The 12,861-nt window shown below is 41.7% G+C and overlaps 1 protein-coding gene across 1 annotated transcript in view; it reads right to left on the bottom strand.

Annotated features, from left to right (window-relative positions):
• The window catches only part of RAPH1 (Ras association (RalGDS/AF-6) and pleckstrin homology domains 1), a 494,561-nt gene that overhangs the window by 38,404 nt on the left and 443,296 nt on the right, over positions 1–12,861 (bottom strand). The gene's annotated exons all lie outside the window — the stretch shown is intronic.

Raw genomic sequence — 12,861 nt, 5'->3', positions numbered from 1 at the left:
TTCAATATACCATCCTTATCTACTAGAAAGATATTATCAAGGTAAGAACATAATCTCTTTTTCCACTGCAATAGGGATGGTATGCTGACTCATAGGGACGTACCTAAGCAGTCCCCAAAGACTAGGGTGGGAGAAATGAGCCTGCACGTAACACTTGAAGACCCAAAAGTGGTATCCTCCTGTGCTATGTCCACCTTGTAGAATTTGGTGAAAGTATGAAGGGAGGACCAGGATACAGATCTACTAATCTCAGGAGGAATTGCCCTTGCTTCTGCCCAAGAGGCCACTCTTGTTGAATGTGCCTTCAACAAGATAGGCGGCTGTTTGCCATAACCAATGTATGCAGAGAATATTGTTCTGCAATTTCATCTGGAGGTGGTAGCCTTGGAAGTGGGTATGCCTTGTCCTGCCTGATTGGTTAACACAAAAAAAATGATCTAAAAGATGAAACTCGTTATCCACAGGCAATGCAATAGGACTATCCTGTCCAAACCTTAAGGTCTTTCTTCTTGGACCCTGTGGGGTGAAACCTAGGCAAGGTCACACCTGAGAAATGACTTGCTACACGACAGGGCCTGCTCTTCTGAGACTCTTCTGGCAGAAGTAATTGCCACCAAGAAGACTGCTTTGACTGACAGATCTATGAGGAAAGCCTTTTGTAAGGGCTCAAACGGAGCTCTGCTGAGTCCCTCTAAAGCTATATTAAGATTCCAGGAAGGAAACGGATCTCAAATCAGGGGCCGTAGACTCAGAGCACCCTTTAAGAACCTATGTCCAGGTGGGCCTCTAGCAAAGCTCTCTTCTCTTGGTCCCAGAAGCATGAGAACCCTACTTGAACTCTAAGGGATACCACTACCCTTGTAAAGGCCCTCTTGGATGAATGCCAGTACTGACGAGGTGGGGGAATTGCCTGGCTCTAACTTTTCTTTGTTGCACCAGAGCTGAAACATCTCCCATGCATATGCTGAAACCGCTGCTGGCTTTTTAGCTTGAAGTAGAGTAGCAATGACTTCTTCGGAGTATTGAGGAGGGACTTTGACACCCCTGTTCTAGGGCAATCGGCCCCTGCAAGAGCAAGTTTGGATGCATCTGGAGTCTGAGACTTTGCTCCTTTTGTAATCGTATAAAATCCGCATACCATGGACACCTGGAATCCACCTCTATCATAGCCGCCATTGACCCAAGGATTTGAAGGTAATGCCACACAGTAGGCTCTGTCTTGGCCAACAGGTCTGTAATCTGACTGAGAAGCTTCTGTTTACATAATTCTGGAAGAAAGACTCACCCTTCTGCTGTGTTGAACAAGACCCCCAGATATTCCAGGGACTGTGTCAGAACCAGGTGGCTCTTTCGAAAGTTCACAGTCCAACACAGACTCTGCAACCTCTCCACAACTGACCCCACCACCTTTTCTCCTTCCACTCAGGTGCATGTGCCAACTCGCTCAGCAGATATAAGCGGCCACCACCACCATAACCTTAGTGAAAGTCCGGGACACTGTTGCCAACCAAAGGGAAGTGCTGATAAATGATAGTGATTCTCCAACACATGGAATCTGAGGAACTTTGTGTTCTGGGAAGATTGGGATGTGACGGTAAACTTCCATCAAATCTAGGGCAGCTAGAAACTCTCCTGGCTTCACCACTATGGTGTCCATCTGGAACTTAGGACTTTTCAGGGCCGTGTTGACATGTTTGAGATCCAAGATGAGACTCAACTCTTCTGAGCCTTTCTTGGGCACGACAAAGTATAGGGAGTATCTGACGGAGCCAGAGTGTTCTGGAGAAACAGGTTCTATGGCCTGAATATCTAGCAACCTTCGCAATGTTGCCTGGATCCTTTTTTGCCATATCTGGCCTGCCTGCCAACGAATCCACAAACCAGTCGGAGAGAGGGCAAGCAAACTATATTTTGTAACCCTCTCTGATAATCTCTAGGACCCAGTTGTCGGTCATTATCTGTTCCCAGGCCTCCAGATAGTCCAAGAGCCAACCTCCTTTCTTCAGAGGGGCGGCTTGAGGATTGGTCTGATTTTATTTATTTAGATTTATATCCTGTCCTTCCCAAAAAGCTCAGAACGGATTACTTTTTAGCTGGTACTGTAGAGTGGGAACCTGAACCATGGTTCCTCCAGATCCTGGAGAATTTCTGTCTGGAACCTTGAAAGGCTCTCTGGGTAGAGGTGCTGGTGGAGTAATGGCAAAAGTGGGGGTATATGGAACAGGGGAACCAATTCCACAAACGCAAAGACGCAAAATAAGGGGTGGAATTGTCCTAAATAGACTGGACACAATCTATTGTCTAAATGTCCTTTTATTCATCCAATAACTATGACTCGACATATACATGTTTCGGCCTGTGGAGGGGCTAAACTCGAAGCCTTGCCACACCGTGCGGCACATGGCGCAAGGGCAGTCTTCAGCCACCTATTCAGTGCAAAGAAGGCATGATATAGGGGTATTAGGATCTGAGGACTCCATCCTTATGAGTTTTGAGGCAAAATGAGGTGTTTTGAAGAAGTTTGAGAACTTAGAAAAAATTGGGGAAATCCAAGATGGCCCTGCAGCAGCATTTTTGGCACCAATAAATGACTTAAAACACTTCAGGGCTGACCAAAAACTTAAAAAGGATTTTAGAGGAGGGGGATAAAAAACCCTAACTGCAGAAACAGTCAAAACACCTGGGGAAATGGTGCTGCAGCCTGCTTCAGCTCCTTTAATGTGTAGCTGGATCTGGAGGGGTTCTCTGCCTCAAGCTGCTGGTCAGCTGCCACACCAAGATCTTCAGACTGCTCGGCGGACACAGTAAAAAAAAAAAAAAAGGGGGGGGGTGACAAAGCTGCAGCTGGCACCGTGAGTGCCCCAAATTAACGCTATTGATGCCTAACAGCCTGTGCTCAAGCTCCTGACCAAGTCAAGGAAGTAAGCAAGTGCTAAGGGCCCAGAAACCTGAGCTCCAAAGATCTTCAGCAGGCTGGCTGTACAGATCCCCAAAGGATGCACCTTACAGCTGCAGACTTAAACGTCTGCTCCTCTCCAAGCAGGCATAGCAATCTTTTGAAGCCACATAAACCATGAATAAAGTGAAAAATTGAAAAAGATACCACAAAACAAAGAAATAACTGTAACAGATCAGAAAGACACCTTCATGCTCACCTACAGAAGGAAGAACTGAAGGGGGTAGCAGAGACCATGGAAAAGGAGGAGTTGAAAAGCTGTGATTGACATCTTAAGCATGCTTGTAAGAACAGATGGGCAACCCTATGGCTCAGCATACCATCCCTATTGTACTGGAAATTACCTTTTGCCACCACAAAAGAAGGGCTTGGTATTCTTCTTGCCTGTTTGAAAAGGATTGCAGATCAGGCATCTAGTTATGGTCATTAATGACCAATTTTGTTCCCTTTTCACCAACAGCAAATTGGAAGACCTCAGCTCACATTGAACAATTCCATATACAGTCATGTGAAAAAATTAGGACACCCCATGAAATATTCAGTTCTTTCTTAAAAAATGTTCACATATCGATGTTAAATCCTTTTTTTTATTTATCTCTGGAAAAGAAAGTGATGTAATTGCAGGTAAACAACAAACCGTTTCCTTGATTTACTCATGAAAAAAAAGATATCCACAAAAATGTGTATTCTAACTGAGGAATAAATTAGGACCCCCCCACATATCATCCCACTTAAAGTGTCTCAAATTACACACAGTTGTATCACATCAGGTGCACATGATTAGAATATCGTTACTCAGCATTTTGAAGGAGGTTTGCCCTACTTAAACTTCCAAACATTTGGGTTATTGTGCTCATGACTGCTGCAGTGAACAACATGGTGAAATCAAAAGAGCTACCTGAGGCCTTCAGAAAGAAGATTGTAGCAACTTATAAAAGTCTGGTAAGAGATTTAAAAAGATCTCGAAAGAATTTGACATTAGCCATTCCACGGTCCAGAAAACAGTGTACAAGTGAAGGACTTTCTAAACAACTGCCAACATGCCCAGGTCTGGCTGTCCAAACAAGTTGACCCCCAGAGCAGAACACAAGATGCTAAAAGAAGTCTCCAAAAACCCTAAAATGTCATCACGGGACCTACAGCAGGCTCTTGCTACTGTTGATGTGAAAGTGCATGCCTCTACAATCAGAGACTGCACAAATTTAACTTGCATGGGAGGTGTTCAAGAAGGAAACCTTTGCTCTCTAAGAGAAACAGCAAGGCCGGACTGAAGTTTGCCAGAGAGAACACAGACAAATAACAGGACTCTGAAATAGTGTTCTATGAACAGATGAGTTTAAAATTGAATTATTTGGACACCAGAAAAAAGGACATGTTTGGCGTACACCAAATACAGCATTCTAGGAAAAGAACCTCATACCAACTGTGAAGCATGAAGGTAGAAGTGTCATAGTTTGGAGATGCTTTGCTGCAGCAGGACCTGGCCAGCTCACTATCATAGAATCCACCATGAATTCTACCGTGTATCAGAGGGTGCTTGAGGAACACGTGAGACCATCTGTAAGAAAATTAAAGCTAAAGCTGCAACATGACAATGACACAAACCAGTAAATCCACCAAGGACTGACTGAAAACTAAGAAATGGAGAGTTCTGGAGTGGCCGAGTCAAAGCCCTGATCTTAATTCCATTGAGATGCTGTGGGGTGATTTGAAACAGGCTGTGCATGCAAGAAACCCTCAAACATCTCACAGCTGAAAGAATTCTGCATTGAGGAGTGGTACAAACTTTCCTCAGACAGAGACTAGAAGCGTCTCACTGCAGTTATTTCAGCCATAGGGGGTAACACTAGCTATTAGGGTGTAGGGTGACCTAATTTATTCCTGTTAGAATACACATTTTTTGGATATCTTTTGTTTCATGAGTAAATCTAGGAAAAATTTTGTTGTTTACCTGCAATTACATCACTTTCTTTTCAAGAGATAAATAAAAAAAAAGATTTGACATCAATATGTAAACATTTCTTAAGAGAGAACTGAATATTTCATGTGGTGTCCTAATTTTTTCACAGAGTGTCTGGAAAACACAGGACCACCAACATTTTTCCAAACAATCCAAAAACATCCTACTGCAGCAGAAACTTCCAGACATTTCTGAATACTTTATATTTCAACAGGATGACATTGCAGCTCATTAAGCTTGCAAAAAGGTTGAGCTCTTAATTAATGAAACCTTATATTTCAGTGAACCAACAGCTCAGTGGTATTGAAAACTTTATAAATGTGTCAAGGTTTAAATTAACAAAGGAAAAAACCCATTATACTAATGTATTTTCAAAGGTCATACTAAATATTTAAACAATTGCAAGCATCAACAAACAGGACATTCACCATCAACTGATGTTCAAAGGAATTATTAACATTTTATGCTAATTGATTTTGGATTGAAAGGAACAGGTGACTCCAACATTCTAAACAATTTGGTTTGTGGAACTAGTCAATTGCAAACTGCTCTTTCATATACACCAGGGGTCTCAAAGTCCCTCCTTGAGGGCCGCAGTCCAGTCGGGTTTTTAAGATTTCCCCAATGAATATGCATGAGATCTATGTGCATGCACTGCTTTCAATGCATATTCATTGGGGAAATCCTGAAAACCTGACTGGATTGCGGCCCTCAAGGAGGGACTTTGAGATCCCTCATATACACAGATTTTTATTTGTTTTATTTTTCCATCAACTTCTTCTATGTGAAACTTCAAAAATCAGTTCTTTTTGACCTCCCTGTCCTCTCTGATTTAAGATGTGCTCTGAAAATACTTTGGGGAGAGATGTGGAGCAAGATTGGAAGACTTTGCAACTACTTTAAATCTGGTACAGATTAGTCTACCTACTGGACTGCTATTCACAGCAAATGCCAAATTGGCCCTTCTGATCTGCTATTACAGACCTGTGCTAGTTAACATATTTTTGACACTATATGATAGGTAGCCTCAAACATAGTTTGAATTAGGCCCAGGAAATTAAATCAGTTCTATTATAACAAGCAATTGTAAACAAACTTTAAAAAAAAAAAAATCATATTCCATTTTTAGTACACACATGCAAGCTTGGCTTGTGCAGAGGTTCCAATAATATTTACTTTGGCTTTTATGATTTAGTTCAGGGGTGGGCAACCACAGTTGAGTTTCCATAATGAATACACATGAGTTGATTTGCATGTGCTGCTTCCATTGTATGTAAATAGATTTTATGCATACTCATTGTGGAAGTTTTGAAAAACTGACTAGGATGTGGCCCTCAAGGATTGAAGTTGCCGACCCCTAGATCCGTGGTGTCCAACCTCGGCCCTCGCCAGGTCAAGATTTTCAGGATTTTCCAAATGAATATTCATGAGTTCTGTTTGCATACAATGGATGCAGTGAATGCAAATATATTGCCTTAAAATTCATTGGGGAAAATCCTGAAAACCTGACTGGATTGCGGCCCTCGAGGACAGGTGTTAATCAGCCCTGCCCTAGATCATTAGGTTCTGCATTCCTAGCAGAGATCCAGGTTAAAGAATCCCTGTCTCTTATTTTCAGGACACAGCAGGATTATAATAGTACATATACATGGATGCAGCTGCTTCAGTTCTTGCTATGAAAAAGCAAAGTTGCTTACCTGTAACAGGTGTTCGCCATAGACAGCAGAGGAATGCAGCCACACTTGTTTGTGAAGTCTGCTGACTGAGCCTTTGTGCCAGTTCTTTCCCCTAGCTAGGTAAGCTTTTGAGCTTACTGGTGCAGGAGTCCCTATATCTACAACCCCTCCCCTCAGTCTATCAGTTTTGTCTCTAGCAAGGAAAGGAATGAGACGAGGGGATGGAAGGCGGGCAAGTGTGGCTGCATTCCCCTGCTGTCTACAGGTAAGCAACTTTGCTTTCTCCGGAGACAAGCAGGGGATATGCAGGCACACTTGTTGAGTCTCAACCTTAAAGGATTTGGGTGGCGGTAAACAGTCACAGTGCAAACAATTTCCAGAAGACTGATTGACCAAAACGTACATCTGGTGGTAAGCTCTGATCCATACAAGTGCTTTGTGAACATATGTAATGCGGACCAAGATACAGCTTTACAAATATCCTGAATGAAAATTGATGGTAAATTCACTATTGCAGAAGCTGTAGCTTGTACTCTGAGCCTCAATTGAGTCAGAAGGGTTCAGGTATGCTCCTGTGTAGCAAAAAATAAATACAGTGTGCTATCCAAGAGAAGAGAGCTCTTTTCTTTTCTTTTTTTGCCTGTTTTCCTCGGTAGCTGGATTGTAAGGAAAAAGCTGGTTTGTCTGTCGAAACTGAACAGTTGCTGGAGTTAAAAAAAAGTAATGCTCTTCTGCAGTCCAATGTGTCCAATGCAGTCCTTGCTCTGCTGGAGAGGAATGCGGAGGAGGAAAAAACAAAGGTAATAGATTGGCTGAGATGAAAAATCGTATCAACTGTAGGAAGGAATCTGGGATGAGTTTGTAAGGAAAAAAGTTTGAGATAAGGATAATAAGTAACTACAGGTAGTGCTTGAAGTTCACTAAATCTTCTGCTGAAGTGAAAACTGTGAGAAAAAACTATCTTCGAAGTAAGGAACATAATGGAAGCAGATTTTAATGGTTCAAAAGGGGCCTGCATTGAGTGATCTAAACAAAATGTAGGTCACACGCTAGAGGAGGGTCTCCTATTGGAAGCCTAAGATTAGTAAGACTTATCATAAAACGAGGGAGTGTGGAGTGAAATAGGTTTAGTATCCACCAAAGTATGGGAGATCAAAATAGAAGATGAAATATGACTGAGTTTGATTTGAGACCAGCATTTGACAAATGTAGAAGGCAGAATAAAATGTAGTGAAATGGAGAATGAAGAGGAACCTGTTGGTGATCATACAACCAGATGGAAAAAACGTTCCCATTTAGATTGATAGAAACTTGGTAGTAGAAGGGCACATTGCTGCAGGAAGAAATGTCTTCACAGGTTGAGCAAGTGGAAAAATGAGCTAAGAGCGAACTTTCAATATCCATGCTGTCAACCAGACTTTTTTGTTATTTTATTTTATTAATGTTCGCAATGAGCACATGTCAGGTCACCACTTGTTTGTTGATTTTCTAGTATTTAGAAGTTAACAGACGGTCCTTTGGAGGTGTCTGAGGTTTGGTAGTTTAGAATGAGTCTCTATGTAACCATGAAGGGATATAAAGGTCTGGCTTGAGGAGAAAGTAGCTGGTTTACAGTTGGACTGAGAGGGAATGGAATGTAGATGGGTTCCCGAAGTTATTATTGCTGGCACTGAAGGCGCGTAGGAAAGGAATACCATCCTCTTGCTTTGTAAAGAAAGTGGTTTTGGTGAAAGGCATGAAAAGCCTGCTAGTATCTAATGAGTGATTCAACCCAAAAGTATCTTTGTGAGGTTTTGGGCAACCGAAGTATGAAGTGAGGATACGTATAAGTGCAACATGTGGTTTAAGTTGAATCTGAAACAAGGGCATTAGTGCTCTGACTCAGCATACCGATGTAAGAGGAATAAGAAAAAATACTTCCCCAATGAGAAGATGAATATGTTTTGGCTGAAGACTGGAAGTTATCACACCAGACTGGAAGTTATCACAGTAAGATCGTAAAACCACTGGAGGATGCCTTTGATTTGATTTGGTAAGAAGAATGTCATCATGAAACTGGAGACTAGAGGATGAAGAGACAAAAAATATGGCTTCATATATGAAAATGTACAAGTGTAGAAAGCCTCTAACGTGTTGAGGGGTTCTGACAGGAAGTAAATAAAGTAATCAAAGCTGATGTAATATATTGTAATTTGATCTACGTGAATTAATCCAGAATGTCTGAGCCATGGCATGCCTAAAGACAAGTAAAGTGACGTATAAGAAAAACCCCAGAAAATATGTGTCACTGGAAAGAAGTTCGAGGAAGACAGAAACATGAATGGAAAAAAGTGCTGAAAATTGTGAAGCACCAAGAAAAAGGAGGGGAACAGATCGGAGTTAGCAAGAGAAGGATATACTAGAGTGCAAAAGGAATCTAGGTAAAAAAAGGAATACCGTAATGTCTTGGAGGTACGGGAAGTGGCATTGTGTGTGTAAATGTGGAGCCATTACTGGAAGATACTGAGAGAATATTTAAGTTATTTCATAGCCATGCCAGGTTCTTGAAGTATTTGATAAGCTGTACTGAAGAAGACCTAGTCTGCTATCTATGTTATGAGGTACCGCTGTTCATCTCCAAACTGAAAGAGATTATTGATAGAGAAGTCTGGTCATTATACATCCAACAGCAACATATGGTTCTTGCGTTGGGTGAGAATACTGCAAGCCAATGCTGTTCAGAAAATAAAAAGCTAAAAAGCACATAGCTAATGCAGCAGATGAAATTCAAAGAGTACTAGTAAATAAGCATGGTTATGTGGAGAGAGTTGCATCAGTAAGCCTGCACTGAATGTGACTCTTAAGTAAATCTCTGATGAATCTAGAGCAGTTGGAAAATATGTCTATAGAGATAATATACTGTATATAGAATGACAGATTTCTATAGCAGCTGCAAGAAGTGTGTGGCATACTGCACAAAAAGTGAATAAATGCAGTAAATATGTTGTTTGTGCCTGAACTTGTCACTGACAGTGAATTACTGGAATAGCTAATGATAGAAAAAATGATAAGTCACAATGAGAGGCTCGTGCCCTCAAATTGCGGGAGAGAAGGTTCTCCCATTAGTTGGAGGGGGTTCGTTGTGTTGAATATAAGTTAATTACACTCAGAAATCAACCGGAGGAAGAAAATCTAAAATTAAACAGGTTGAAAATGTGAAATCTCTAAGAACCTGCCAAAAACATTGGAGGCTCAATACTGAGAAATGAAAGCAGTGGTTTGTTTTTCATCTGGCTCTTCCTGAACGAAGCTACCGCACCCCCTTCTGCACCCAAATCACAGATGTTAGGGCAGTAGGACCTGAAGCATTTGTTGAATTTAACCCCCCACCCCTGCAGTATCTACTGTGAGTCCTGAGTAGGGGGAGGTAGTTCCTTTGATGAGGGTGCTCATCCAGTTCTGGACTGAGGAAAGTGAAAATAAAAATAGAGTGTGAGGCAAAGCCACTCCATGAGTCTTGACAGTGTATCAGAGTTTGCAGATAGTGCTTACTTACTTGACACTAGGAGGACCGCGAGTCCGAGACTAGGCCTGTGAAAGCCTCTCCCGTCTGTACTGTTCCTCTGCTGAGTTGATGTCATTGCAGATAATTCACTCCCAGCAGGCCGAAACAGGACCTTGAGGGGAGGGAGCAGAATCTCCATCAGCTAGCACCTGCTACATCTTCAATACTGCAGGCCATTTGTTTGCTGTCAGGTTCCTCCATGTTGTAGGGGGAGGGCATCAGTCCCAAAACTGGAGACCTAGCCCTACCCAAGATCTCCGCCACCATCACTGAAAGTTGGTGTGGGAGGGCAGCTGCTCTGTTAAGACTTGTCAATAACTGCTTTTCATCTTTAATACACCACCTCCAGACACCATGTTCTGCAGCGGCACCTCTGAATTTGAGAGAGAGCCACTACCGCTTGCAAAGTAGAGCTCTGTGTCAAAGATGATGCTGCCAAAGGTGAAGGAGTTTAAGAGCATTCCAGCGATGGGAGCTTCTTTTCCTGTTGGCCTGCCGATTTTGCAATTTCTTTTCATTTAAATAAAAATTTTTTTAGACAGCATCGAAGGTGGTGGTAGGCTTCCCTCCCCCTTTGTGGTACCAAAACAGGACCTTGGGGGGGAGGGAGCAAGTGGTGCAGAATGCAATTTAATGGATGTCTTTGATGGTGCGGCTTGAAGTGCCTCTGTGCAGCTTTCCATCAACTGCTGAAAAGCGCCCTCCTGATCCTACCAACTACCTGCAAGAAACCGGCGCTCCAGAGAAAAAAGTATTCATCAACGTTTTACGCTACAGGTATTAAAATTTTTTTTTTTAAAGTCCTCTCTGTTCTCGTGGACTGTTGCTGTTATCCATTTTTTAAAGAAATTTAAGTAGTCTTTGTAAAGCTACTTGGTTTAACATTTCAAGCCCTCTATTTTATTAATTTATTAAATCTTTTTTTTCTATCTAAGGGAAAAGTTTAAACTAAATCTTATTAAATGAAGAAATCTTTTGTGAAGAAGAGTGAGGGGAAAGCTGCGACCTGTCAGGAGTGGTCGAAGAAAAAACTGACAGGCTGAGGGGAGGGGCTAAAGATGTAGGGACTCCTGCACATACCCAGTAAACTCAAAAGCTTACCTAGCTAGGGAAGAGCACCGGCACACAGGCTCAGTCAGCGGAATCCACCAAGTGTGCCTGCATATCCCCTGCTTGTCTCCAGAGAAATAACATTTATCACTCAACCAGCATAAAGTGATACTCTACCAGGATCTGGTGGAATAGTACAGTATTAGGAACAACTGCCACAGGATTATAGGTCATCTGAAACAGTTTGGGCTGTAGCTATTAAACTAAGGACTCCTTTTATGAAGGTGCGCTAGTGTTTTTAGCGCGTGCTATGGCGTGCGCTAGCCGAAAATTTACCGCCTGCTCAAAAGGATTCGGTAGCGGCTAGTACGCGCTATTCCGCACGTTAAGGCCCTAGCACACCTTCGTAAAAGGAGCCCTAAGATTCAATGTCAATCCTGTAAAAGTTATGGTTTATTAGTGTTTGATATACCGTTCTCAATAAGCATGTCAGATCGGTGTACAATCAATAAAATATTTTAAAAGAAAGGAAAAGAACTCTGTTTTTAATCAGCTAAAAAACTTAGCCATTCATACCAAAGCACACTCCCATATTCAATCATAATTCAAAAATGGGTCTTATATACACACTACACCTAGTTAACCAGGAAGCTTATCATTTTACTCAACACAGATACAGCCACGTTATTGTACAGCAACCTTCCTCTTTCAATGTATGTTAGTGTAGGCCAAGCGCCTGTGTATAAAAATGTGCTTTTAAAAGGGCCCTAAATTGTGTGAGAGCAAATTCAGTTCCGAGAGCATTCCAGAGAATTGGTGCAATTTAAAAAGAAAGCATGTACTAGCGTATCTAGCCACTGATGGTGGTGGTAGTGTGAATTTCTTTTCAAATAGAGAACACAGTAATCAACAAAGATAAGTTGACTTATGTACAAGGACCAGAATTTTAAACCGTTCTATATGGAATGGGGAGTCAGTGGTTCTTCATCAATAACGGGTTTGCAGAATCAAATCAGTGTGCATGGCCATTAGCTGTATTTTGAAGTGTCTGTAATCATCTCAGATTACTCACATTGTTATTCCTGTATAGATAGTTAAACTAATCAAGCCTTGAAACTTATAAGGCCTGGATCACGTGTAAAAAGGAATCAAAGTAGTCTCTTACAGTATGAAGCTGATGCAAAATAGAAATTAAAAAAAGCAAACATCTTGTCTAAAATAGATATTTCAGTTCGAAGTTAACAATAGGATACATGGTTAGGTATTATGTGTATTATGAAATGGAATTGCTGTTTGCTGTGTAAATACATGTGATACTGAATTATCTATAACTGGCAAGCCTGGTAGCTCAGCAGAAGATTTGGTGTTTGATTCCTGGCTCAGGTGCTGCAGAGGCAGTACACGTAGTCACATCACCTGTTGAGGGAGGAAGTCAGGCATTGTGCAATGGTGACGCCTAATAGCTGGATTTAGGGCCCACAATTACAGCAATCTTGAAAAGGTCCTGGTTCATGATCCCTAGATGAGGACTCACTGCAATAACTGACCTAAAGATAATTAAAGAGGGGAAAATCCCAGGTAATTATGAATCAAGGCTCATCAAAAGATCTCAGCCTTGGCTCCAAATGAGCTGAAAATTCAAAGGAACAGAAGGAAACTGATGGATCAAACAAAA

The sequence above is a fragment of the Geotrypetes seraphini genome, chromosome 5, assembly GCF_902459505.1.
Source record: "Geotrypetes seraphini chromosome 5, aGeoSer1.1, whole genome shotgun sequence".
Taxonomy (NCBI): domain Eukaryota; kingdom Metazoa; phylum Chordata; class Amphibia; order Gymnophiona; family Dermophiidae; genus Geotrypetes; species Geotrypetes seraphini.
The sequence above is the reverse complement of the archived record's forward strand: the minus strand, read 5'-3'. Positions and strand labels throughout refer to the sequence as shown.